General features: G+C 42.6%; 1 pseudogene; it reads right to left on the bottom strand.

Annotated features, from left to right (window-relative positions):
- Positions 1-21,337: 21,337 nt before the first annotated feature.
- Positions 21,338-27,787, bottom strand: part of LOC123101779 (protein REDUCED WALL ACETYLATION 3-like) — a 34,441-nt pseudogene continuing 27,991 nt past the window's right edge.

Below are 27,787 nucleotides of genomic sequence, written 5' to 3'. Positions count from 1 at the left end.
TCAGTATCAGGTAGGACCTAAACACACTTAAGGTAAAATAGCATAAAACAATGTAGACCCTGACTCTCCATTATGAAGAATGGAGATCATCCCGTCTCCAATTCTTGCGCCTCGCTTCCTTTTGCTTCCAAGAAGCTCCTTACGACTGTCCATACATTTTTTCCATCCTTTGATTGTCATGTCTCCACTTCTTTTAGAAATCCGGTATGGACAGTTGAGATTCGTAGGATGACCTGGATATATGTTCAAAACACGAAGGCTGCCGCCATTCTGATACATCAAATGAGGCACACAATCCTCTGGGATTCTCTGTTGAAAAACATAGTAATAACTTCGTAGTTAGCAATGATGTACTAGTTTTAGAAGTATGCAAAAAGATGCATGGATGTCGTAATAGTAAAAAAACTTACCAGGGTATCTCCATGGTAGTTACCGTAGTTCAACACGTGCACTAGTGGCACGTATTGACCATAATGTTGAGGAGTTCAATTGTAGATATTGTAATTCTCAAGATCATTACAAAATCCAACCAGATGAGTTTTCTCCTTGTAAGTTAACTCAGAGCCATCGGTGTAGTAAGTTCTATCTACCATCTTCTGCACATTCTTTGATACTTCAAAATAAGCTGTCAATGGAAATAAGCTGTCAACTATTTTGAAATGAACAATATAAATTAGTTAATAATTAACTATGTTTGAGAAACTCACATAGCGGTAGAACTGGAGGAGTATCAACAAGGACCCAAATGTCCATATTGTCTTGCTCGATTTCAGGATCACCAAGATCCATGGTGACAAGCATACCCTCATCAAAACCATACAATTTGCAAAATGCTTCCCAATTTTTGCAACCAAAATGAGTTACGCTCTCAGCATTATACAACTTTACTTCAAAATCCACATCATGATGGGTCCTTAGGTGAATTTACTTCGTTTCAAAATTTTCATGGTCTTCAAAATCCATCCTCTCCAAGACATAGCGTCTTGCATGGCATGGGATAAACTATACTCGAATTGTAAAAGATGAAAATTACACGTTGGAATAGTTGAAGTCATGCTTAATTATGAAAAAAACACTTGTCGTCATTGCGTATCGTTTCAACTTCGAAGGTCTCCTCGAGCTTAATGCTGAAGCGCCGACCATCGTTCAGGTGAGGCCTGTCGCACTCACCTCGATCGTCGTGGCACCAGTCGCACTCCCCCGGGAGACTTTCGTCGTCCGATGATGACATTTTCTATACGTTCATAATTCAAAGACTAAATTAGATCATTATTATTCAACTAATCATATGCATATGCCTTGCATAGTGCTCTCCAATTTGAGCATTCAATAAGAAAAATCAAATCGCAAAATAAAGTAGTATTCAAATTAGGATGCCTTCAATTATAAGAAAAACTACATCATCTCCATGTGTCCGTACATCTAATATTATCACTAATACACGTCGAATACTATATATCATACATATCGCCAGTACAGCTAGAACCGTAGCGCCCGACGGGTATCGGCGCGGGCGGTGGACACCCAAAGGGAAGGAACCATCACAGGATCATAGCTCCAGTGAGATCCCTGAAGAACCTGCCAGGTATTCTCGAACCTGCCCTCCAACGCAACCATGTAGCGACGGACGTGCTCGTCCTCCTCGCTGACACGGTGACGTACCACCTCCGCGGTGTCCGGAAGCCTCGGCACCATCACTGGCCCACGCGACCGCCACCAAACAAGGATCGGGTCAACGACGGGCTGGCTCCTCACCAAGCTACGCCCCCCGGAAGGTAGCGCCTCCCAGTACCACCCCGGCGGAGCCCAGTCCCGGACATGGCCCATCTGGTCAAGCAGGTGTCGTCCGCCGCCGACTCGACGACGAGGATGCGGGATAGGCATCGTCCACGTCGATGCGGGAATAATTTCTTTAACTAAAAAAATAAACTAGTTCTATTAATTTTCTTGCTAAAAATAAACTACTTCTATAGTAAAATAAACCAGTTTTATTAAACTTCAACTACTAAGCACTTACTATAAATAGAATAATGTAGTACTTACTAAAAATAAACAAGTTTACCTAGTTCTAACTAATTCCATTAAACACTTTCTAAGTAGTACTAATTACTAAAAGTTAATTATCGGGGAGGGGGGTATGTCGACAACGACAATACCCGATAACAAAAAATAAGAAGAGGAAGAAGAAGAAAAAAAGAGGAGAAGAAGAAAGGAAAAGGAGAAGAAAAAAAAGGAGAAGAAGAAGGAATAATAGAGGAGAACAAGAAGAATTCTTCTTCTTCTCCTCTATTCCTTCTTCTTCTCTTCTTTTTTTTCTTCTTTTTCATCTTCTTATTTATTTCTCCTGTTATTTCTCTCCTCTTCTTCTTCTCCTCCTTCCTCTTCTTATTTTCCTTTTTTCTCTCCTTCTTTTTCTTCTAAATATGAACATATACATAAATGACTTTGATCATACATAACGTTCAGATTCCTACACAATATGAACAAAATTACAACAGAAAAAAATAATAAAAATTCTATGAACAAAATAAAAATTCTATGAACAAAATTACAACAAAAAAATCATAAAAATTCTATGAAAAAATTGACATATTATTTGCATATATATGAACACACAAACTTTTGCATATGCAACAATAATATCACCAAAAAATGTATGAACAGAAAAAATTCTAACTTTTGCATCTAAACTATACATCTAAATTAAGTACAACTAAATTAACTATACATCTAAATTAACTATACATCTAAATTAACTATACATCCTAACTATACAACTAAATTAACTATACATTCTAAATTAGGAAATTACGCAAGCCGGGGCGGCGATCGACAAGGAGGGGCACGACGTCGGCGGCGAGGAGGCAGGGGGGCACGGGGCGGCGACGGCGACGACGCAGTTGGGGGCGACGGCAGGGGCGGCGGACGGCGACGGTGAGGGGCACGGCGTCGGCGGCGAGGAGGCAGGAGGGCACGGGGCGGCGACGGCGACGGCGCGGTCGGGGGCGACGGCAGGGGCGGCAGACGATGTTGGGGCAGCCTGGCGGCGTCGATGTGCTCGGCGTCGTCGGGGGCAACTGCGAGGGAAATGTGAAAATTTTCCAAGTCTTTGCTTATATAGCAAAGCCATTGGTACCGGTTCATGGCACAAACCGGGACCAATGCACCCCTTTCGTCCCGGTTTGTGCCACGAACCGGGACCAAAGGCCACTTTTCGGCAGCCCAAAGGGCGGGAAGCGGCGGCCTTTAGTCCCGGTTGGTGCCACGAACCGGGACCAAAGGCTCCCTTTCATCCCGGTTGGTGCCACCAACCGGGACCAAAGGGCGTGTACTGGAACTGCCGCGGTGCGTTGGGATGTTTAGTCCCACCTCGCTAGCCGAGAGGGGCTCGGAGTGGTTTATAAGCCCTGCGGAGCCGACCACTTCGAGCTCCTCTATACTGCAGGCTTACGGGTCTAAATCCATTCTCTGTGCCTGTGGGCCTACTGGGCCTATTGTGGGCCTGCATCCTGGCCCAACTAGCAGGTTTCTAGTCGTATGCAGGCTGTGGTGGCCCAGTAGGCGGCATTTAAAAAAAAATAGTTGTTTGTTTTTTTACTAACAGCAAAATACTTACTAGTTTTTCAGTTATTATTTTTGGTTTTAGGTAATAAAAATTATAAACTTTCTGTTAGTGCCATTAATTTTCCAATTTGAATTATTTAAATTTGAATTCTTTGAAATTTATGTGAATCACTAGTTTGTAACAAAAGAAATATTTATGATAATTCTTTTTGCTATTAAAGTTTCTTTTTGCTTATAATGTTTTGAACAGAAAATACTTAGATAATTTATTCTTTGCTGCTTTATTTATTTTATTTTTTTTCTACTTATAACAAAATACTTATTGTTAATATAAGTATTTTTTTCCAGATTTTTTGTTTTGTTTTCTGCATTATTCATTTTCTTTTGTTTTTTGCTTTATTTTTTATTTTAGGTCACAAAATTTATTTATGAATAGTTAAAATTTGAATAATTTAAATTTGATTTTTTTAAGATTTGTGTGAATCACTAGTTTATGAATAACTTTACTATTTGTGTGAAAACACTTTGTGTATTATATTTACTATGTACAATCTTTCTGCACAGAGATACCAAAAATTATAAACTTTCTGTTAGTGCCATTAGTTTTGAAATTAGAATAGTCAAAATTTGAATTCTTTGAAATTTGTGTGAATCTCAAGTTTGTGATTAACTTTACTAGTGCCATTAGTTTTCAAATTAGAATAGTTAAAATTTGAATTCTTTGAAATTTGTGTGAATCTCAAGTTTGTGATTAACTTTGCTAGTGCCACAAGTTTTCAAATTAGAATAGTTAAAATTTGAATTATTAGAAATTTGTGTGAATCTCAAGTTTGTGATTAACTTTACTAGTGCCATTAGTTTTCAAATTAGAATAGTTAAAATTTGAATTCTTTGAAATTTGTGTGAATCTCAAGTTTGTGATTAACTTTGCTAGTGCCACTAGTTTTCAAATTAGAATAGTTAAAATTTGAATTGTTTGAAATTTGTGTGAATCTCAAGTTTGTGATTAACTTTGCTAGTGCCACTAGTTTTCAAATTAGAATAGTTAAAATTTGAATTGTTTGAAATTTGTGTGAATCTCAAGTTTGTGATTAACTTTACTAGTGCCATTAGTTTTCAAATTAGAATAGTTAAAATTTGAATTCTTTGAAATTTGTGCGAATCTCAAGTTTGTGATTAACTTTACTAGTGCCATTAGTTTTCAAATTAGAATAGTTAAAATTTGAATTCTTTGAAATTTGTGTGAATCTCAAGTTTGTGATTAACTTTACTAGTGCCATTAGTTTTCAAATTAGAATAGTTAAAATTTGAATTCTTTGAAATTTGTGTGAATCTCAAGTTTGTGATTAACTTTGCTAGTGCCACTAGTTTTCAAATTAGAATAGTTAAAATTTGAATTCTTTGAAATTTGTGTGAATCTCAAGTTTGTGATTAACTTTACTAGTGCCATTAGTTTTCAAATTAGAATAGTTAAAATTTGAATTCTTTGAAATTTGTGTGAATCTCAAGTTTGTGATTAAAATTACTAAAAAAATGAACATAGATGCGCCTATAAAGAAAATTCAACCTAAATTCATAATCAATCTCCATGAAATTCAGAGAAATTCATTATGAATTTAGGTCAAATTTCCTGTATAGGGGCATCTATTTTCATTTTGAGAGGAGCTCAACAATGGAGAGAGGGACAGGCTTATAAACCAGTGTGGGCGCCCTTCGGTTGGCGAGGTGGGACTAAACTGTGAATCGCAACGAGGACCGACCATTTAGTCCCGGTTGGTGGCATGAACCGGGACTAAAGGGGAGCCTTTGGTCCCGGTTCAAGCCACCAACCGGGACCAATGGTGGTGGGCCAGGAGCGAGGCCCATTGGTCCCGGTTCGTCCCACCAACCGGGACCAAAAGGTCCAGATGAACCGGGACCAATGGCCCACGTGGCCCGGCCGGCCCCCTGGGCTCACGAACTGGGACCAATGCCCACATTGGTCCCGGTTCTAGACTGAACCGGGACTAATGGGCTGACCCGGCCTGGACCAAAGCCCTGTTTTCTACTAGTGATGTTGCTGCGCCCATTGGTTTAACGTAGAGTGATAGGAATATTCAAAACATATAAGGGAGATTGAAAGTAAAAGGTTAAATATGCACGGACATTCAAGTTTTTTATGTTTGGTAGTAGTGGAAGGGATTGTTTTCAACTTAATGTTGAAGGACTATCAAAATTGATTTGCTACAAATAATTTGGAACGTGTCTTACACAATCCTTTTTTTGTTCTAATATCTACCTGAAAAATTATGTTGATAATGAGGGAAATTCCTTAGTTCACTGAGTAGGTAACAAACATAGTCGAACAATTAGCATACAGAATGAGATAAATGTTACATTATTTTTAGAGCGAATAGTTACAGAGGCCGGGGGGTGGGGGTGATCCCTCATTTTCAGAGAAAAAAAGCTATTAGGAATAGTTAGTATGAAGTGTACACCTATTTATCAGTTATATCTTTCTTTTACAGTTTTTGCACTTCTTGTCTTGTGTGATGTGAAGATGAAGTATCATCTATAGTGGCAGTCTATAAGATGTAGAATTTTAAAAATATAAGCTTATGCTTGATGTCCTGAATATGATCTTGAAGAGTGCATCTCAGGTATTTCCTTAATGGTGTTTGAACCTCTGATCTTATATTGCTCCCAAACAAATGATAGCAGTAGATTAAAGATTTGTCACTCTTGCCATTTGCTTATTCTGTACCATGGCAAAGCTTTTACACTGCCCATGGAGTAATGCTTCTACTTTTGTCTGTTCATTCCTAACACACTTAAGCGTGTTCTCATTCCAGATGGAAAATTACTGTGTACAAGGCTGCATTTGCCACACAGAACCAGAAGTTGAGGTCGTTCTGATGTGGGCTCTGACAAGAGTGGATATCGTCAACTACATAGGGACTCCAGCTCAACTTTATGTTGTCGAACAGCTATTGGCAAGGGCGCCGAGGATTAGATTGTTGACAATAATAATCTCGGAGGCTGAGGATCCTTCACTGGGCAACATTGAAAGCTTATGCCCTGCAGGTTGTCTGCTTGAGCTTGTACGGTGTTAGAAGAGTAGAGGAATAGGTGACCTGATACCTGACTTGCTATTAGAGCTGTTGAAGCATACATTTTTTGTTTTGTTTTGAGGAATGCACACATCTGTCCGTGATAGACTGAAGATGAATGCATACATATGTTCATTTTGTACATGTACATGTTGGGCGCAAAGCATTATTGTATACAGTGGGTATATAGGGAATCATGAATAATGACTGAAATAGAAGAATCTCATATATTGGATTTATTCATATCATGGATGTGATCAGTTCAGTGTACTCATTTGTTTGTTGCTGCATTTGGTGGCTGTTTGGTTGGAGGCCTGAGCACTGTGCCTGGAAAATAATGTTGCCTCAGTATTGCTTGACGAGTTGGAGTATTTTGTCTTGGGGATGGACCTATTATTATTATGTAATTATAATTTTGGACGCCCGTATCTCGTTCGCCAGGGGGAGCAGCTCCTAGCGAACGATTTCAGCCGCCCCAGTTGATTTGCTAGGAAGGAGGCCTGGGGTGAACCCCCAGTTTAACAAAAAAAAATTCAAAAACAATGCCATCAATAGAAAAAAGACCCTAAATTGCCATGATCTAACTTATGAAAAAAAATGCCATCTCTAATTTATAAATATACCATGAGTATGATTAAAAAAATGTTGTAAGAACTATAAAAATGAAAAATGTCATGCTAAAACTTTAAAACTGCCATCCTCAGGATAAGAATGCCATGAACAAAAAGTGCCATGTGAACACAAAAAGAAAGAAAGAAAAATCCATGTTAAAAAAAGGGACATCTCTTAATAAACAAAAAATACCAGCTAAAAACCAAAATGCCATCACTTAATAATAAAAATGACATCTCTTAATAGTAAAAATGCCATCTCTTAATAATAAAAATGCCATCTCTTAATAACAAAAAAATCATCTATTAATATTAAAGTGCCATCTCTTAATAATGATAATAATAATAGTAATAAATTCATTTTTATAAAAATGCCACACACTTAGTGATAAAACTGCCATGCCATTAAAAATCATAATTTGCCATGTGACCATTGCGAACATATTCTAAAGCCATGTGTTAGATTTTTTTTATAAAGTTGCCAGGATGTGCAGAACAAAATTATCAAAAGATACCATCCATGATTTTTCTCGAATTTATATACAAATAATATAGATTGTCATGATGTACAATTTAAATTTCCCATGTGACCATTCTATATTTTACCAAATACTTGCCAAGTTTTGTAGAAAAAATAGCCTAAATTTGTCTTGTTACTGTTTTCAATTTTTCTTAATTTTCCATGGTTTTGGAAATTTAACTTTCCAAATTTTCCATGTGAAAATTTTAATTTTTTTACATTTTTTTCTGAATTTGTGTTGATTTCTCAATATTTTTATCTGCCATCTGCCATGTGACCACTATAAATATTTTCCAAATTTTGCCATGCTTTTAGAGGACAAATGTCTACATTTTCCGTGTGACTGATAATTTGCCATGATTTTAGGATACAAGAATTTCCAAACTAGTTATGCGACTTTATAACTTTGCCATGATTTTATGACACAAAAATTTCTAAATTAGGCCATGGATGGTCATTATGTAACAAGCATGGAACATTAATTGTTTTGTCAATAGTAACCTTTTTTTATATGTTTTGTGTAGCTATTTTGAAGTTCCCTAAAGAATAACCACAACTGATACATATTGTCCGCTGCGAGCGGTAAGACTCTGATCGCCCACGCGGGCACGCCGGCTGGCCTATTTAATCGCGCTACGGGGCGCTCACAAGCAGCCTGTTACAGGAAGGTTCTGGAAGCTTTGATGCCGGTTTTGGGAAGCTTCTTGGCTGTTTATTTCCTGTTATTATTCTTCTCTTTTTGATGTTTTATTAATTTCGTTTTGTTCTAGTTCTTTTCTTTTGTTATATTTTCTTCTCTTTTTTATTATTATTTCAGAACTTCATAAATATAAAAATGTTTAAAATCTTCAGAAACCATTGTTTGAATTTCGAACATGTGTGTATTTTTGAAATAATTTTAGAATATCAAAAATTGTTCGCATTTGAAAAACATATTCGTGTTTTTTTAAGTGTTCGGCATTTAAAAGGGTTGTCCACAATTTGAAGAAATGTTTAATTTTTTTTAAATCTGTTTGGGATGTCGAAAATTGTTCGTGAAAATCCGTGAATGTCTTTGTATTTGCAATGCTTTTTGTGGATTGATTAATTTATTTTTTTGTATTTTATGATTTGTTTTGATTTCGCAAACGTCCTTTGAATTCGCCTGCATTGTTTTTCTGAATTCGCAAACATTTTCATATTGACGAACATTTTTTGAATACATGTGAATAGTTTTTAGAATTTCACAACCTTTTTATTTTGTGTTCGCTGTTTTTTTTAAGTATAGATTAAACTCCGAAAAAAACTAAATGATTAAATCCAAAAATAACTGACGTGCGCCATCTGGTTGGGCTAGGCCAATCTCGCGCGGGAGACGCGATCGCCCGCGTATTATATATCCTAGCAGACATTCTCGAGTTGTTCCTGATTTCGACGTAATCGTTCGATCCTCGGCAAATTCCAACACGCGCGCACTAGGGTTCGCCATGGCCATGGAGGAAGGAGCACGCCACGGCCATGGCGGCCTTCGTCCTGTGCTAGGCCCAACCGGAGGAGGACCCGATCTCATCAGCCCCCTCCCGGACGACCTGCTTCTCCAGGTGCTCGCCCGCCTCCGCTGCGCCCGCGCCGCCGTGCGCACCAGCCTCCTCTCCCGCCGGTAGAGCCGCCTCTGGAGCCGCCTCACCGAGTTCACCTTCCGTGACGTCGCGCCCCGCCTGCTCCGACCCGCGCTCGACTCCCTCGCCCACGTCCCCGACGTGTCCCTCCTCGACATCCACGTCCCCGAGCCGCCCCCGCGTCCTCCTAAGTACGATATGCTGTACGTGGCCGACGTCGCCTCCCTGATCCGCGCCGCCGCCCGGCTCTCGCCGGTGGAGCTCCGCTTCAACGTCTCTCGCAGCCCGCTTGCCCGCCGGACACGCGACCTGCGGTACCTTCCCCCTCCCGTGAACCTGCCCGGCTTCCACCGGGCCACATCCGTCGACCTATGCGGGTTGGACCTCTTCCTCTCCGGCGCCGCCAACCCGCCGGCAAGCTGCTGCATGTTCCCCGCGCTCGAGGCGCTGTCCCTCTCTGGCTGCCACGTCGACGCCGCCGCCTTGCTCCTCCATTGCCCGCGCCTGCGCGTGCTCAGGGCCGCCGGCTGTTCGCTCGGCCACGCCATCCGCTCGGCATCCCTGCAGGAGCTCCTTCTGGAGAACAAGCGCAAGTCGACAGGTCGCGTGCACATCGACGTCCCCGCACTGAAGCAATTGACACTGTCCATACACACTGGCGGCGAGCTCGGATTGTCCATCTCGGCACCCATGGTGGAGAAGGTTCTGTGGCGGTGCTGCTATTCCAAGCCGGCTGCCGGGATCGGTCCTTGGGGCCTTGCAATGGTGAGGCTCGAGACGGCGGAGAACAATGCCGGCCTGTCCCTGCGGATGGAGTCGGACGACATCAGCCTTGTGCGTCTCCTTGTCTCTTGCTCACTTTACTTACTTACTACTCCCTCCATAAACTAATATAAAAGCATTTAGATCACTACTTTAGTAATCTAAATATTTTTATATTAGTTTATAGAGGGAGTACTGAGTTTGCCAACTAAACTAGTAGTATTAAACTTATTATGGATCATATATATTACTGTCAATTGTTTTTTGCAGGGCTCATTTAGTTTTCCACAGTCCGAGCTCAGCCTTGTGCAAGAAATAGAGAAACATCTAGTGCTTACAAACTTCTCCGTTTTGGATCTACATTTCAACACAACCGGGCATGCTTTTGGAGCATTTGTGTTTCGCCTCCTTAGGATCCATTGGATCTGCACTGCTACAAAAATCCTCAAGATAGAGATGGTAATTCTTTCCTCTGCTTAATTATTATACATGAACGAAATATATTATGTAGCAAAAGTAAAATCCAGGTACAAGTTTTGGGATGATGTCAGAGTGCTATTCCCTGTCGATCTATCCTGGCTAATAAGCACTTAAAAATAAATCCGAGTTGCCCAGCCTGTAACCAGGGGCCTGATGACATAAGACATATGTTGTTCGAATGCAAATTGGCAATGGACGTGTGGAAGATGCTCGGTCTTGAGCTTGTTATCAAACAGGCACTGAAAGTTGACAAGGCAGGTGAGCTTGTGTTGGCACATCTTCTGTGCCTTCCAAAACAACAAATCCAAGTGTTGGGCTTGCCGAAGTTCAGAGAAACGATGGCAACGACGGCTTGGTATTTGTGGTATGAAAGGCGAAAATTGACACATGACGAAGAAACTCAAAGTGCATATCAAATCAATATGTCAGTGAGAGGCTTAGTAGAAAATTATACCATCTCTTACAGCCCAAAGGCTCACATCCGTTCAGATGCTTGGTTGAAATCAAAGTATGGTTACGTGAAATTAAATGTTGACGCGGGATTTGATAGAGACACACTCGCAGCAACATTTGGAGCAGTTATCCGGGACCATAGGGGGAAATTTATAGCGGCTGCTAATGAAAAGATGAACCTTTGCTTCGACTCGTTCACAGCAGAAGCAATTGCAGTGAGGTTTGGTTTGAATCTTGCTAATACCGTCGGATGTAGTAAGATTGAAGTGAATTCGGATAGCGTGGAGGTGGTGAATGCGTTGAGCCAAGGCTACTCTTCTTCAGTCGCTTCATCCATTATAGACGACTGTTATTTCATGTCATTAGATTTTTCCCATGTCATTTATGATTATTGTAATAGGGAACGTAATCGAGTAGCTCATGAACTAGCAAGGTTAGCTAGGTTTTCTTCTCCGAGTGTTTGAATGGATAACGCCCCTAATGAGGTTATCCCTTTACTTGTAAACGATGCTACTTTACTTATGAATGAATAAAGGAGAAGAAGTTTATCAAAAAAAAATGTCTTTGAGGAGTACCAATAATTGTAGTTATTCATATTCCTTTTAGGGGGCAAAAGGAAAAGCTTGCCCGGTAAATTGTCCCTGTGATGAGCCTGGGAACTGGAGAACCGAAACTACCCCCTGGATCAATCTCCAAGAAGTTGAAATCAGAGCCTTCGGAGGAGAGGATCATGAATTTGATTTCTTGAGGCTGATATTGAAATGTGCACCAAGGCTGAAAAGAATGACAGTGAGGCCGTCACGTGAGGATGAGATCACAACAAGTAACGACGACTGGCGCGTAAAAATAAACGACATCCTAAAGGTGTATCCTTCTGTGGGATGCAATCTTTTCCCTAATTCTGGTAAGCGATTCTAAATGTACATGATTGTCATGATCTTAAATGCGGCATTGTGTTTGCTATCTTTAGTATTTTCTTTAGGTTCAGAAGTACTAAACCCTCATCTTCTGAAAATTCACCATCTACGCTGCTTTTGCATGTACGAGATGTTATATTGTTTTGGTAGTCCATGAAGTTTTGTTGTGCCCCCTATCCCCGTAATTGGCTGAATAAGCTTTATTAGTGCTGATTTTTCTTTGAGGGAATGTTACTACTGAATTTGTGTGCATACATCCTTAAATTTTCTTTTTTCAAAAGTGATTGCTGAATGGTGCAAGGTGAAGAATTATTGAAACTTTCTAGTTTGAGCAGGCTTCCTTAGCACTGCGGACCCTTTTTTGGTTTAGGCAATCTTGCTGACCCTTTTTTGGTCTACTTACACAACTGAGATACTAACTGACCTCCTTAATTTGCGTGCAGGGCCAACGCACAGCAGCCAAAGTGGTGATTCTCATCCTCAAATTTGCTGATTCGGGGACTCATCAAAGAGATCATCCTGTCTCCACTGTCTGGTTTCAGGCATTTTTGCTTGGTGGCTTGCCTTCAATAGATAAATTTGTGTTATTTTGCTACTGCAATGTAGTTGCTGATTCGAAGTGGTGCACTGTTAATCAGTTAATCTGTAAATGCTAGCCATGGCCTATTTGTATATGACATTAATTAGTCCATCGATCAGATCAGATGATGTGTTATTTTGCTATAGTGTAATGGAGTTACATGCACCCTGACATGGGTGCAGTAGCTAGAACCTAAATTGAGCAGGAGAGAAGAAAATGTAGATAGTTTTCTTTGACGGAAAAGACAAGAGCTTTGTCATTGCATTATTACAACAGGGAACAATCTGTATAGGGTTGCTGAAGCCCAGAAGGCCTCTAGGATAAGGTCAAGATCATCACAAGCTAACATGGCCGCAGTATCGGCCGGGACAGATGTCTCTTCGAAAATTCTCCTCTTTCGCTCAGTCCATAAACAGATGATCCAGATAGCAGCGGAGAGCTAACAGTACTCAAGACTTTAGCATCTTACAAGCATGTGCCCAAGAATTGAAACTAAGTCAATGGTGGGGCAAACGTTTTTACATCCAGAAATCACAATAACTAGTTCTAAGTTATAACCAGGAAAAATGTTTCTGGGTTGTATAAACTTTTAATAAAATGAAACCATGTTGGTCAGCACTTATATTCTTGGCATCTACAAAATAGAAGCTATAACTAGTATAATGATTGGGATATACCTGGAGATAATCTTCAGAGGGGAAATTTAGTGTGTTCCATCTACACTTTTCAGCAAAATCTCTTTCTTAAGAGAACTACATATAGGTTCCTTGAGAGCATGACTACGGATAAATTCTCTAGTATTCAAGATGCATCATGCTTGCTGTTACAGCAACATCAGTTCTACTCATTTTCATAACAGAAACTAAAATCTACTTAGTAACAAAAGGAGTTCAAATCTGAAAGACATAGGCAGTTCCACTCGCTACTCCATTAAAACAGTACACACTTGCTAGGACATGACATAAGAACTGAAGCGGTCTGACATGCAGTCACTGAATTCCTACTAGTTAAATAACTAATCTATGTGAATCTTAGCATATTTCAGTCTACAAGCTTCAAACAATACAACATACAATAACAGTACAGTACTAATGCAGCTTAGAGAAAATGAAATTGTCAGGTCTATGGTAACCATCTCTATGATGTCACTAATTCGAGCATGTGAGACGCCACAATACAGAAGAACAATAAGGTGGCTCCATAAGCAGCTTTGCGTCTGAATTCCCCAAAGTGCAAGCCTGGAATAAGGGGATGTCATGTTAGTTGCAAGGAAAATATGACAAACATTTCACTGTGAGAAACAAATCAATGGCCTTGAGCTTGGAATCATATTGCATAGTCATTTCTGATTTGCATGCATATTTGGAGGTTCATGCATGACTATTTCTGCTATAGCAACCGACATGTGTACATTTTTAAGTTCTAAAACTTTAGGTACATTTCTAAAGTGTTTACCTTTGTCATGTACACTGTAGCAACATAACAAGTGAACAATATCCTGATTCCTGAATGGAAAATGAGGAAACGAATAGCTAAAGCAAGTAATCTATACTACCCAACAGTACGTATGTATGTAAGAGAGTTCAACTGATGAGATGATTAACAGAAGATGCAAGCAGTAGCGACATAGTGCTCTGTGTGCTATGGATAAACAAAATAAGGAAATGAACAGCTACAGCAATTAATATATACTATAGATTGGATAAACAAAAGCAAAGTAGAATCATAAGCATCATTCACTTGTCCAAAGACAGCATCATCAACTGATATCTGATAATGGTTACTACTAGTTCAGCTCCAATACTATATAAAACATTTGAATCGTCCATATTTACGAATGTTGATATTATTAAAACAGTAAAATCAACATAATCTGTTCAACAAACATAGCACATTAGCATGCCTAATGGGACAATAATCATCTAATACATTGACATTTCAGCTCCACCGTCTTGACCACCAACTCTGCTATCTGCAGGTAAAAGGAATCCAATAAACCGAAGAAAATTCGTGGAAGAGCTAAAATGATGAGAAGGCAAAAAAACTACCATTTATGACAAAGGTAGGAATAGGGAAATGAAACAGCATCTACTGCTAGGCACAAGGTAGAGCCACAATTATCATTTACCTAGTAATGAATTACATGTTAGGACTGTTTAGCTGTCCAGAGGAAATGTATTCAAATAGAATTACTATTCTGGAGAGGATTCCCTTCATTAATACCAAATGGGTAAAATAAGCTCAATTTGAGAAACTTAAGTGGCAAATGGCAATACTCACTACTATTCGGGTTCAATGAAACTAGTAATGTTTTTCCAATGTAGGATAATATAGATGCCAATAGCTATTATGAATTTACAATTAATATCAAGATACATAGCACTCCACATGTGGAAATCAAATAACACTTTCGATATAAAATGTTTTGACAATATAGTTGTAGCGCAATTGTTCTCATCAAGGTTTTCGAGTCGACGAGTCGTTCTGGGGCAGCGACTCATGACGAGTCGAGCCTGGCCAATCGACTAGTCGCAACTAGTCTCGACTAGTCGAGGGGTTTGAGTCAACCCTGGCAGTGTCGACGACTAGACTCAAAAACAGTGGTTCTCATGCTGAAATACCAATACAAATACAGGGACAAAAAATTACCTGTAATGTAGAAATTTCTGTAGGGATAATAGGTCCTGCTAGACATGAAATTTCTTTGTGTTTTAAAAAGACTTGTGAACTGCATGGACTCAAGCTGGAGCATGTAGTCGCCGAAAAAGGTAGATAGGATAATCGCATTAGTGTCCTCATCGTATCCCTGCATCGACACCGCATTTTGCCCCATTTCTGGTTCTGGTGAAAAGAGCCCGTCTAGTTGAATGGTTTTCTGCAGCTCCCATCCAACAACATCATCGCAGTTAGATTTCCTCTCCCATAATTGGATTATCTTGCTTACATAATCTGTTTCTGACAAAACAGCAAGGCCAGGCCACTATGCTCTGTCCGTACCGCGTAAAAGGACCAGTAGTCGTCGGCAGCTCCATGTAAAATTGGATGAGCGTCTGCTGGCTTCTGGGTCACTGCAAGGCTCTGGTTTTGAAAATCAAACTCCAGGATGGCACCTCCAGACATAAGCCAGCAAAATGAATTCTTAACCAGAATGCTGGGGTTCGCAATGCAAGTCGAAGTCGAATGTGCAGTCTCTACTGATTACTGAAACAATATCCCCCCACACACCAGACTCTGACTCGTAGAGGCATGCAAAATGGCGTGTGCCGGTAGAATCACTGCGCACCAAGGCCTATCTAAATGGGGTGAACCGGCAGTCACCGTGCACATGCCCATCTTGGCCGGCGGCGGCGCACATCACCGCGGCGTTCTGGACGGACTTCCACCCCGGTGGAAACCCGACGCGGCGCTGGTGTCCGGTGAGGGGATCCCACACGACGGCATCGCGGCGCGCCTGGCAGATGAGGAGGATGAGGCCGTGGCGGCCGCCGAGAAACTCCCAGCCCTCGCCCAGGCTCCATGGCGCGGAGAAGCGCGCGGGTGGGATGCGGTCCCGCCGGCCCGCAGTTGTGGGTCAAGATGGCAACGGGTCCGAAACCCACCGGGTTTTGCTTGCCCAAACCCATCCTCACGAGAAAATCGTAAACCCGTCTCTGTCCTCACCAACGTGCGCCGGATTAAATTTTTGCCCGTCCCGTAAACCCGCCGGGTTTTCTAAACCCACGGAAAACCCGTCCCCACGAGCAATTAATGAAAACAACAATACTTGAAAGAAAAATAGGAGCATATTACAGCAGCATGCGACAACTGGGGAACCTAGGTTTAGGTTTAGGTGTTGTGTTGTGCGGGAGAGAGGCCTGAAGATCGAGCGACACTGCAGCGACTGAGCGAGGGGTTGGTTTGTACTCCAGGGCCACGATGCTGTGGGGCTTGGCTGCTCGGGCGCTGTGGCTTTGGGCCACTTGAGTCAAGATGGATCGGTGCATATTAAAAAAAACATATTTTGACGGGTTTTGTTGGGTTTCGGGTTCGGCTAAAAAAACGTATTTCGACGGGTTTAAACCCGCAAAACATGTCGGGTTTTATAATGTACCCACAAGTAGCCCCGCGGGGATAGAAAGTCGCCCATCCCCGTCCTCTAATAGGGTAAAAACCCGCGGGGACGCGGGTTTCGTGGCCCCATTGCCATCTTGAGTCGTGGGGTTGAAGATAGGCGGCTCGTCTGCGCGGTATTCCTTGTCGAAGAAGCCGAGCAGCGGCGGTGGCTTATTCCGGCTGTGGTGCTCGCGGAAGCGGCGGTGGAAACCGGGGTCGACGAGGGTGCGGCGCCAGCACGTGCACACGAGGGATGCGCGCGGGAGGGAGGAGGGCTTCGGAGGAGGATCTCTTCGAGGACGACGCCACCGTCCAGCGCGGGCGCCAGCGAGAGCCGGCTCATTCCAGCGGCGAGGCAAGGGTTCGGGAGGCTGTGTGGAGTGAAGTGGACCGTGGAGGTGGAGGGGAAATTGATTTGACTTTTGCGCAAACTGAACTACTCCAATTTCCTTACTGAAATGAAATGCTATTTGAGCCCAGCGAACTAGCCGGCCACCATTGGATGCAAGTACGAATCTTAAGCGGGGGTTTGTTGCCACGTCGGTTTAGAAATAACGTTTTCCAAAAACGTTTGCTGGGATTGGCATATGTGCGAACGAAGCCACGGCCCCACCATACATCCCCTTCCACCAAAAATGCTAGACGTACATAGCCCTACAAACTTCTACAGGCTCTTTCCTAACCAACTAAATATGACCCCTCTGATTTTCAGGTGGGTGGGGCTCAGTCTCCCTTTAATCCAATCACAATTTGACAGCTGAAACACACCCTGTAAAATCCTGTAGATCTCCGTCGATGTAGCATTGCTGCTCCTTCCACTCTCTCTGTCCATCACTATCCTCATTTTCCCCACCCACGAGCTCAACCACCCATCGCGGCATCGCGTTGCTGTCGATTTCGAGGTCGAGGACATGTGCGACGCTGAGGAGATGGGCAGCGACGGCGTCGACGAGCGGGCACGCTAGCGTGGCGCAGGCTCATGGCCTGCTCCCTGCCGACTACTGCGCCGCCTATGAGCATGACCTCCTGATGGAGCTAAATCCGGCAGGTCTCAGGTAGGGCGTCCCAAACTAAACATCTAGATATGACAATACAAAAACACGAGATTTTACCTAGATTCAGACTCTCCAAGAAGATAAAACCGTACATCTTGCTTGTGTTAATTGCTTTGGATGGAGAACAAAGTATAGATGATCTACCCTGAGATTGTTGTTGTATTTCTACAAGCCCTACCCCTCGGTTTATATAGATACCGAGGGTCTAGGATTATAACATTATAGTAGGCTACGTGCTACAAGACCAAGTCCTTGACAATTTCGATACCTAGGAGTACACGACAAGACTTCAGGAGCCTTCCCTTCTATTTAGCATGGGCAGTCCAACATAGCCCATTCGTTAACCGACATGGGGTCCTCGGCCTGGCCCACCAGGCTGGGATACGACGTGGTGAGAGAACTCCTAGCCAGGACACCATCACCTCCCTGCCGCGCACCTGGAGGAGGCTCCACGACCAGGCCGATGGAGCCGCTCGACTGACCAAGTGTGCGGACCTCGGCTCGGTGACCTCATGCAAGGGCGGCGTGGGGGACCACCACCAAGGCGAACCTTTGACGACGTCCTTAGAGCAGCTCAGCCTCTTCGTGGTGGCAATAGACGTCGATGCGGGACGAAGCTGCCCCCGCTGTGTTCTTCTACAGCTTCCTCTGGCGACTCTTGCCTACTGCTCCTGGGGTCCCTCCGACGAGCTCCCTCCATCGATTTTCTAACAAGATCCCTTGTTGGCCCATTCCACGGCCAATGCCCCCCCTCTGGTAAGTGCAATTGTCTCCCATCCCTTGTTTTCTAGTTCGTATTCAAGGGGCAAAACCAGCTAGTTGAGAACATGTAATCTGCCATGGCAATAATCTATATTTTTTGCCATGGATTTTTTCTTACTTTTTCTAGTGCATAGCTTGTTCAGAAATATTATCTAGGACATGGCAATTTGTGCAAATGCTTTGTAATGGAGTTCATGGCAATTTTAAGGATATAACGCTCTATAACATGACTATCTTTTGCTGTTGTAGTATGGTTGCATCACATTAATGTCCTCGACTGGTTCTGTACCCTCAGCCACGGAGAACCACCTTGAGCCCTCTTGCGACGAGGAGACGGAGGATTACGTCAAGGGGTCGGATCCACTCGCTAGCTACCGATCTTGAGGATGAGGCAGGGGAGATGGGTGGTGGGGACAACTCGGGTCTGGCACCTCAACGATAACCGGGAGAAAGCGCTCAACCCGTGGTCCATCCTCGGCACCGAAGGAACCCGCGCCTGCCGACCTTCGACCTATCCTTGAGCCCAAAGGAGCCAAGTACGCAAAGATCATACAAATTATTTAGCTTATTAATATTTGCACACTGACATATGATTTTCCTTTTCACTATGCAGGGAGTGGAAGCGTCTTACCAAGGGGCACGGGCGCATGCCGAACCACATGCTTGGCTCTCTGCTAAAGAAGCACTTCTCTGGATTGGTCCAGTTGAACAGGGACAAGCCCGCGACGCCAGGTTTCACCTGGGAGCACTACAAAGCGGCCAAGGATGAGGAGGGTGTAGCAAGACTGAGCACGTCTGTCGTGAGTTCTACGTATGTGCATGTGTCATTGCATTGATCGTTATCTCGACGCTTGGTCATTATTTAACTCCTATATGCACTGTTGTAGAATCACTTTGCTTGCACGCCTTGGTTCGAGGATGAGGCTGCAAAGGTGTTAGAGAACATTGCCAAGGGCCGTCTCTATGACATGAAGCATAATGCGCGCACTGCGGCCGTGCAGAGAGCGCGCCCCATGCACTCCGAAGGGAGGAAGATGACGAGGTCTCTAACTTGCTGCACCTACGACCTCGAGCAGGACGAGTACTTGGCGGTGAGTGATATGTCTCCAACGTATTTATATTTTTTACTGTTCCATGCTATTATAGTATCAATTTTAAATGTTTTATATTCAATTATGTGCTATTTTATATCATTTTCTGAGACTAACATATTAAACCAGTGCCAAGTGCCGGTTGTTGTTTTTGCCTGTTTTTGATTTTCTAGGAAATTAGTACCAAACGGAGTCCAAACATTATGAAACTTTTTGGCAATTTTTTTCTATACAAGAGAGACCCTAGAAGTTTTGGGAGGAGACCAGAAGGAAGACGAGGAGACGACAACGCAACAGGGCGCGCCCCGATGCCTTGTGGGCCCCTCATGGCTTCGTCTGACCTAATTTCACCTCTACAAATTCTCAAATATTGGGAAACCAACAGAAAGCCACCCAAAACACTTTTCCCACCGCTGCCAGTCTCTGTTCTTCTGCGATCCCATCTAGAGGCCTTTTCCGGTACTCTGTCGGAGGAGGAATCGATCATGGAGGGCTTCTACATCAACCTTGCTGCCCTATCGATGATGTGTGAGTAGTTTACCATAGACCTATGGGTCCATAACTAGTAGCTAGTGGTTTCTTCTCTCTCTTTGATCTTCAATACCATGTTCTCCTCGATCTTCTTGGAGTTCTATCCTATGTAATTCTGTTTTGTGGTGTATTTGTTGGGATCCGATGAATTATGGATTTATGATCTGAATATTTATGGAGTCTTATCTGAACATTATTATGAATGATTGTTGTAGCTTTGTATTTCTTTCCGATCTATCCATTTGGTTTGCCCAACTAGATTGATTTATCTTGCAAAGGGAGATGTGCTTTGTAATGGGTTCAATCTTGCGGTGCTCCATATACCAGTGACAAAGTAGGGGAAAAGACATGTATTTGTATTGTTGCCATCAAGGGGAAAACGATGGGGTTTATTCATATTGATTGGATTTACTTTGTCTACATCATGTCATCTTGCTTAAGGCATTACTCTGTTTTATACTTAATACCCTAGATGCATGCTGGATAGCGGTCAATGGATGGAGTAATAGTAGTAGATGCAGGCAGGAGTCGGTCTACTCAGGGCTTGTACTTCTTTTCTAAACTTTGCTAGCTTAGCCACCTCCTTGTTTGTGGTTACCACTAGCTGATGCAACTCTCCTTTCTACCTATCAATACAATGATACTCAATTTGCGTATTCACGAAGAAAAAAAACTACCTGTTACATAATGTTAGTATGTGCTAAGTTAACTAATTGTTGATTGATGGAGAGATAGAAGCAAAAATATGCCAACAATGAAACTTCATAGATCTAAACGGCTTGGAAAGGCAAGCGTGGTCCAAATAATACTTACTCCGAATGAACAAATATATATCATACTTGTTAGAAATTTAATTCTCCTTTTGACATGACGGATTAAGTTTTAAAATAAACAATCGGTAGAAATCTTATCAGTAATATTATTGAACAGAAATGAAGACGTAGTGATATTGTAATGTGGAAAGTAAGACTAGCTCCCTCTAGTGGAGGATTGGATGTTTGCCCAGTCCACTTGCCACATGCATCAAATGTAGCTAAAATAGTCTGGAGCAATCGACGCAGTATGTTTCAGAAACCACTGATGCATTTACCTCCAATCCCTATGCAAACGGAACTTAGAGAAGTGGAAGTATTCATCTAGAAACACATGGACAAATAGGTTAAAAAATGCTTAGATATGGAGGGATGGAGCTCATATATGAAAACTATTGTACAACATATTTGTAACTTTACCTATAGAACTGGAATTTTCAGAAGAATAAGTGAGCAACAATACAAACATAAAGAAATGACAATCCCAAAAATAAAATTTTGACACATGCGATTGTTGTCTCTATTGGGAATAAAGGCTCCCTTCAGTACTTTTGTCAGCTCAAATACTCGGTATGATAGCTGCAATTTTAAACATGCGAAATTAGTGCATTTTATGATTCTGTTTTATGAAGTGCACATGAGATTGACAAACTTACAAAAATATAGATTGATGTAGTAAGCATGAAGTTAAGCATTGGGTAATCAGGTATGAAAGATAGAAGCCATTTGGGCTGCCCATTTGGTACGCTAGACCTGTTAAAGTGAAACCGACCACATATAACTAAAGGAGAGAGCACAATAAACATGAAGTGGGAGAATGTCAACATATCCTGGAGCCATCAACTTAAACTTTCAACATATTAGAGGATACTCGTCAGTGGACTAAATGTGGATTCATTCAGCACTTAAAAAAGGATTAACATATGCTGAAATCAACAACTCAGTTCCAACCTGAGCCAGATGTGGAACTGAGAAATGAAAGTCTCGAGCGTGATCTTGCCAAGCCAACTGTCAAATAAAATCTGTCTTAGTAATGCAGAAAGCAAAGGAATAGGGAAGGGCGGCAAATGCCTGATGCAAGGGTGCTGCAGACTTAGATGCTCACGTGAAAAGAGCTAGAGAGGCGCCCCTCAACTGTTGGGTGCAATTGCGCAGACAAATATACACGCTGCAAGAAATATAAGGTACTGTGTCAACTGCATGTCATATATATTGGTTATGCTACCATCTTGTTTTTATACTTACGTGATAGGAATCCATGACGTGTAGGGATGGTACTTGTTGTACGTAATTTTGTCTAGCTTATAGATATATTCATACCATAGATAGCCCGCCTAAAAGAGCACAAGTCCTAGTTAGTATAGAATTACTAAATTAATAGTCAAGCTAGCTAACATAAATAACAAGTAGGTGCATTTTTATGTGATGGTCAGGTGACTTACCATGATAGAAATAGTCACAATGGTGCCCTTGATCGACAGCCTAACCTTAGTCTTAGATTCTTCGAGCTTCCTCCATCCATCTTTCCACCTATGGTTCTATGCTAGATTAATTTGAGATAGACAAAAGAGACCGGTATAGAAGATAGTAACACATCAAAATCCATGTGCTATTTTTACTGTTTGAGCTGTTTTACGGTGGTTGGGTTAGTACTCGGAGTACTTAGCAGTACTTACATGTCTGATCACGTCTGATTTTTATTAGCCGTCAGATCTTGCGGGGAATTTTAATTGATTAAATTTAATATGTTAATTGCGATAAGGGCATAATGGTCCAGGGGGAAATATCTTTTCTTGAACCGATCACCTGACGACCAGATCCATGTCTACTCGATCCAGTTCAGAATCCTCCTCCGATCTATTCGTCGCCGCTCGCCGCTCCTGACCTTCTCCGTCCTCGACCTGCCCAGCGAGAGGAATAAATTCATCGTCCTCGTCCTCCACCCAACCAACCCCAGCCCCCCACGCCGTCACCGAAGAAGAAGAAGGCCGGATCTGCGCCGGCTGAATCGGCGGCGACCGCGGCGGGCGATCCCATCTCTTCGCGCGTACCATCCTTAAGGTATGAATTCGGCTTGGCGTTCTGCTCGTTCTCTTGGCCGTTGCGCCCCTCCACCGTGCATGCAGTACAACCTCAACCCCACAAGATCCGGGTACGGACTAGAACAACGAATGGAAAGCTTCATCGTGGCATAGTTTCTCTTGAGCTAATCGCATCATGTTTGTTTAAGTAAGATGTTGAGGGCATTGCTTACTTCCTTTGGTACCGCAGAAAAAAAGTGACTTACTTGACGTTTGAGATGAGATATACTAAAGGAAGATGAGATACTGGTTCCATAGTTCACTTAATTTAGTTTATTAAAGTCATCATCACTTTAGGTTTGCATAGTGCATGAAATATAGTTTAAAGGAAGATGAGATACTACTTGTTGGACGTTGATGATTGGTTTCCCTCACATGTCAAACGAGCAAAGTCTTTTCCATGCACTTGTCTTTGCCTATGAGCTATTTTACACCTGCAACATTGATAAACAGAAAGATGTTGATGATTGGTTTCCCTCACATGTCATATGCAGGAAGACATGGCGTATGCAAGTGATGAGAGTATGTTCGAGTATCTAAATGTTGTCAGCAAGATGTTTGATAGTGAGGCTGAAGGCTATGAATTCTACAACAAATATGCTCTTGAAAAAGGTTTTAGTGTGAGGAAAAGCTACGTTGAGTGGGATGGATCCAACAAATACATAATTTTAAGGAAAATTGTGTGTAGTCGTCAAGGGTTTCGCGAAGAGAAGCACATGAAAAGAAAGATGGAAGATAGAAAGAGGAGGCCACGAAGTTTAACTCGTGTTGGGTGTAATGCTAAATTGGTCATTACGAGACAGGAGGAAACCGGTCGGTGGTTTGTCAAGGATTTCATCGATGAGCACAGCCATCCTCTAGCCCCACGGGATCTTTCTTGTCTGCTGCGTTCGCACAGACGAATTAGCGATGAGCAGAAAGCGGACATTGCGGACATGGAAAAATGTGGGATCCGCAAATACCGTATTATGGATATTTTGTGCTTTCAATACGGTGGATTTGATAAGGTTGGATGCATAAAAAGGGACATTTATAATTTCTGCCATGCTAATAAGCAGGAGACAATCAGTGCCGGTGATGCTAATACGGTGATCATGCACATGATGGCGAGGCGAGAGCGAGATGTGGATTTTTTCTTCAAGTACTTGGTAGACGAGCATGGCCATCTGAAGGGACTGTTCTGGGCTGATAGTCAATCGCGACTTGACTACGAGGCTTTCGGAGAAGTCATTGTTTTCGATAGCACATACAGAACCAACAAATACAATCTTCCATTCGCGCCGTTTGTCGGGTTGAGTCACCACCGCAGCACTGTTATTTTTGGCTGTGGTATAATTTCTCATGAAATAAGCCAGACATACGAGTGGATGTTGCGGACCTTTTCTGATTGCATGGCACAGAAGCATCCGATATCTGTGATCACAGATGGGGACCTTGCAATGCAGAGAGCAATAAGGGTGGTCTGGCCAGACTCAAACCATAGACTATGTATATGGCACATTCAGCAGAACATTGTACGCCATCTGCATGATGACGACGTAAAGGAGGAATTCAGATCTTTCATTTATGATACTTCTTCCATTGAAGAGCATGAGATAAAATGGATACAATTCTTACAATAGAATAAAGTAACCAGTGAGGAGTCTTGGCTGCATCAGATGTATCAGATGAGAAAGTTGTGGTGTGCTCCGTATATTGAGGGGCGTTGTTTCCTAGGATTGAGCAGCAATCAGAGGAGTGAGAGCTTGAACTCTGTGCTACATACGCATCTTGAGGGTAAGATGTCGTTGTTTGAAATGCTAGAGCACTATGAGCGTTGCCTTGCGTCGCGACGGATTAACGAAGCTCTCCATGACGTCGAAGCCTTGCAGTCCGTTCCATTTACAGAGGAAAATGCTTCGTCGCTTGAGAAACACGCCGCAACAGTTTTCACACCTAGTGTCTTTAAGATGGTCTTATGGAGCATAGATGCTGTCAGCAAATGTCAGATCAGAGAGATACTAGATGGATCAGAAGATTCCACTTATGTTGTGTCCAAGCAGGAAAGAATGGATAAAAAGTTTGGAGTGCGCATTGAAGAGCAAGGAGGTCTTTTGCACAGGGTGAGTTGTTCTTGCCGTAAGCTGGAATGCGCAGGCACACCATGTTCCCACATTTTTTACATATTGGGGATTTTAAAACAAACAATTCTGCCCGGTTGTTGCGTTCCCACTAGGTGGACTATGAATGCAAAATGTGCATACGCACCTACCAGAAAAAACCAGATGTATGACTATTCGGTAAGCCTGCAGAGGTACCGCGAGTTGCGGAATTGTAGTCACGCCGCAAGTTTCAAGGCATGCCACTCTGATGAGGACTATCACCGTCTAAAGATGCTTTTGCAAGCACAACATCATGGCAAGCAATCAAGTTTTGAACAAGCTGACAGCAAGGAGTCAACTAATGCTCAGCATAACAGCATTAGGTTTGGCCCGTTGATGCCGCACTCGGAGAAAGTTGATAAGGTTCTGGATCCCGTGCATGTGCCAGGACGAGGTGCACCGAAGAAAAGGCTGCAGGCAAAGACAAAGAAGTCAAGATCACAGAATATCTGTGGCTATTGCAAGAAACCAGGTCACAATCGACGTAAATGCGCTAAATTGCTAGAGGTACGAAATATGTTCATATTTATTTTTTGCATGTGTTTTACTCATAATTGATGTCCATGTGATTTATTGTATTCTTCTGTGTAGGATCTCGAGGCTGAACTGTGATATCTACATACAGCATGAACCGACGATGAGCCAGAGAAAGTCGTGTGCCATTCAGCTTTGTGTGACGTGGTCTTTACATTCTATTTCATCGTGACAGTAATTTAGTGAAGTGCGGTTGTACTGCCATGTTACTGTATTAGTTCGACATCTTTCGTTTCCATTTTCTGTGTGTATCATTTGATGTCCAACTTTAAGAATGATGATGTATTTCGAACAGGAATAAGGGCTAGCATGGAGCACTTGTTATTGTCGAGTAGAATAATTATTGTGATGTATTTCTGCACGCACACACGGCCGCCAGACGGATCTCCCGCGCGATCCCACGGTCTGCATGGCTAGCTCGGTGCGTGTCCATCGTTTAAGCGAGACTACCGACGCCATGCATGCATGGCATGCCGTTTTCCTACGTCGACCCAAACACCGGCCCATCCGAGGTTGCAGCTCCGGACGGCCCACGTCGCGTACGATCTCGCGCGTTGTTCTCGTCTAACTAAAAATAGTCCCACCTCGCCCCTCGACCAGCTCCTTTACCTGCTTAAATACCTTCATCGAGGTGATTTTAGCAAGCGTTGGTCCTCATTATAGGATGAATATGATTCGTCACCCTTACTATGGTTGTCATGCATATTCTTCATTTACAGAGCAATAATGACTGACGTGTTTTTTAAATAAGCGGGGCCCACTGGTGTGTGCTTGGAAATCTTTGAGAAACCTCCATGCACGTTCATCTTCGCTGCATGCAAATCGGGCGGCAGCCGCTGTGCCAGTAGCTGTCAAGGCCTTGATGAATCACTATTCACATGCAGGTCCCCGACTCTTGCATGCAGGTCCCGACCTGATGCAGGTCCCGACTTGCATGCAGGTCCCAAATTATCTTGTACATGGTGACCCACATGTGCCAAACATGTCTATGAAAGAAAATTTTGAAAAATATTATTTTACAATGCCCCCTTGAGGCATAGACTGATGTTTTTAGCAGTCAGTATAGAGGGCATTATAAATTCAAAAAAATTTAAAAAAATACAAAAACTTGGAAACCTAGTTTTGTTTGTGGAAGAGATTATGTGTGCCAAAATTGAGGTGATTTGGAGGTGGTCGAAAAAATGCCCGCATTCCGGAGGGACCATTTGTCTAACTTAAGCCAGTTTTTGAAAAAAGGTGAATTTTTCCACCACCTCCAAATCACCCAAATTTTCTTGTACATGGTGACCCACATGTGCCAAACATGTCTATGAAAGAAAATTTTGAAAAAAAATATTTTACAATGCCCCCTTGAGGCATAGACCGGTGTTTTCAGTAGTCAGTCTAGAGGGCATTATAAATTCAAAAAAATTAAAAAAATACAAAAACTTGGAAAATGCAGCATTAAATCAGGGTGTGTACAACTCTAGCTTGTTCTTGCCTACACTACTAGGAAAAGGCATGCTAGTGGCGCACCGATTTTGCCTTCTAATGGCGCACTACTGGTGCGCCACTCGATATTGTTTTGGCTGATGTTGTTTTGGTGCTGTTTTGGTGCCATTTTGGATGGCTGCAGTGACTGTTTTGGTGCCATTTTTGATCTCCTAATATGATTGCAGTGATCATTAATTTTAGAGCAAAATATGGCTGTTATTTTTTTTTTGTTTTGTTTCAGAAACAGGAGAAACCAAAGGGCCCATGTCTCCCCTCCAGAGTTTTCGAGGGCCAAAGGGCAGGACGTTTGAGTTTTCGAGGAAACTCCCCACGTCTCCCCTCCACTGGCAACTCCCCATGTCTCCCCTCCACTGGCAACTCCCCACGACCACGACGCAGGTAACCCCCCTCCTATTCCATTGCCGCTCCATCTTCCTCCCTCTCTCCCTCTGCCTCCGCCATCAAGCAACTCCCCTCTGCCTCCACCATCGCTGGCCAGGAGGGCAATGGAGGAGGAATCGTGGAGCAACTCCCCTCCGTCTGCCAAGAGAATGGAGGAGGCATCGTGGAGCAACTCCCCTCTGTCTGCCAAGCATCACCGTGGTGAGGCGTCTGGCAAGGAGCCGCTAGTGGTCGACGAC

Source organism: Triticum aestivum, chromosome 5A (assembly GCF_018294505.1).
Source record: "Triticum aestivum cultivar Chinese Spring chromosome 5A, IWGSC CS RefSeq v2.1, whole genome shotgun sequence".
In the NCBI taxonomy this organism is placed as follows: Eukaryota; Viridiplantae; Streptophyta; class Magnoliopsida; order Poales; family Poaceae; genus Triticum; species Triticum aestivum.
This window is presented reverse-complemented; position numbering and strand designations above follow the sequence as displayed.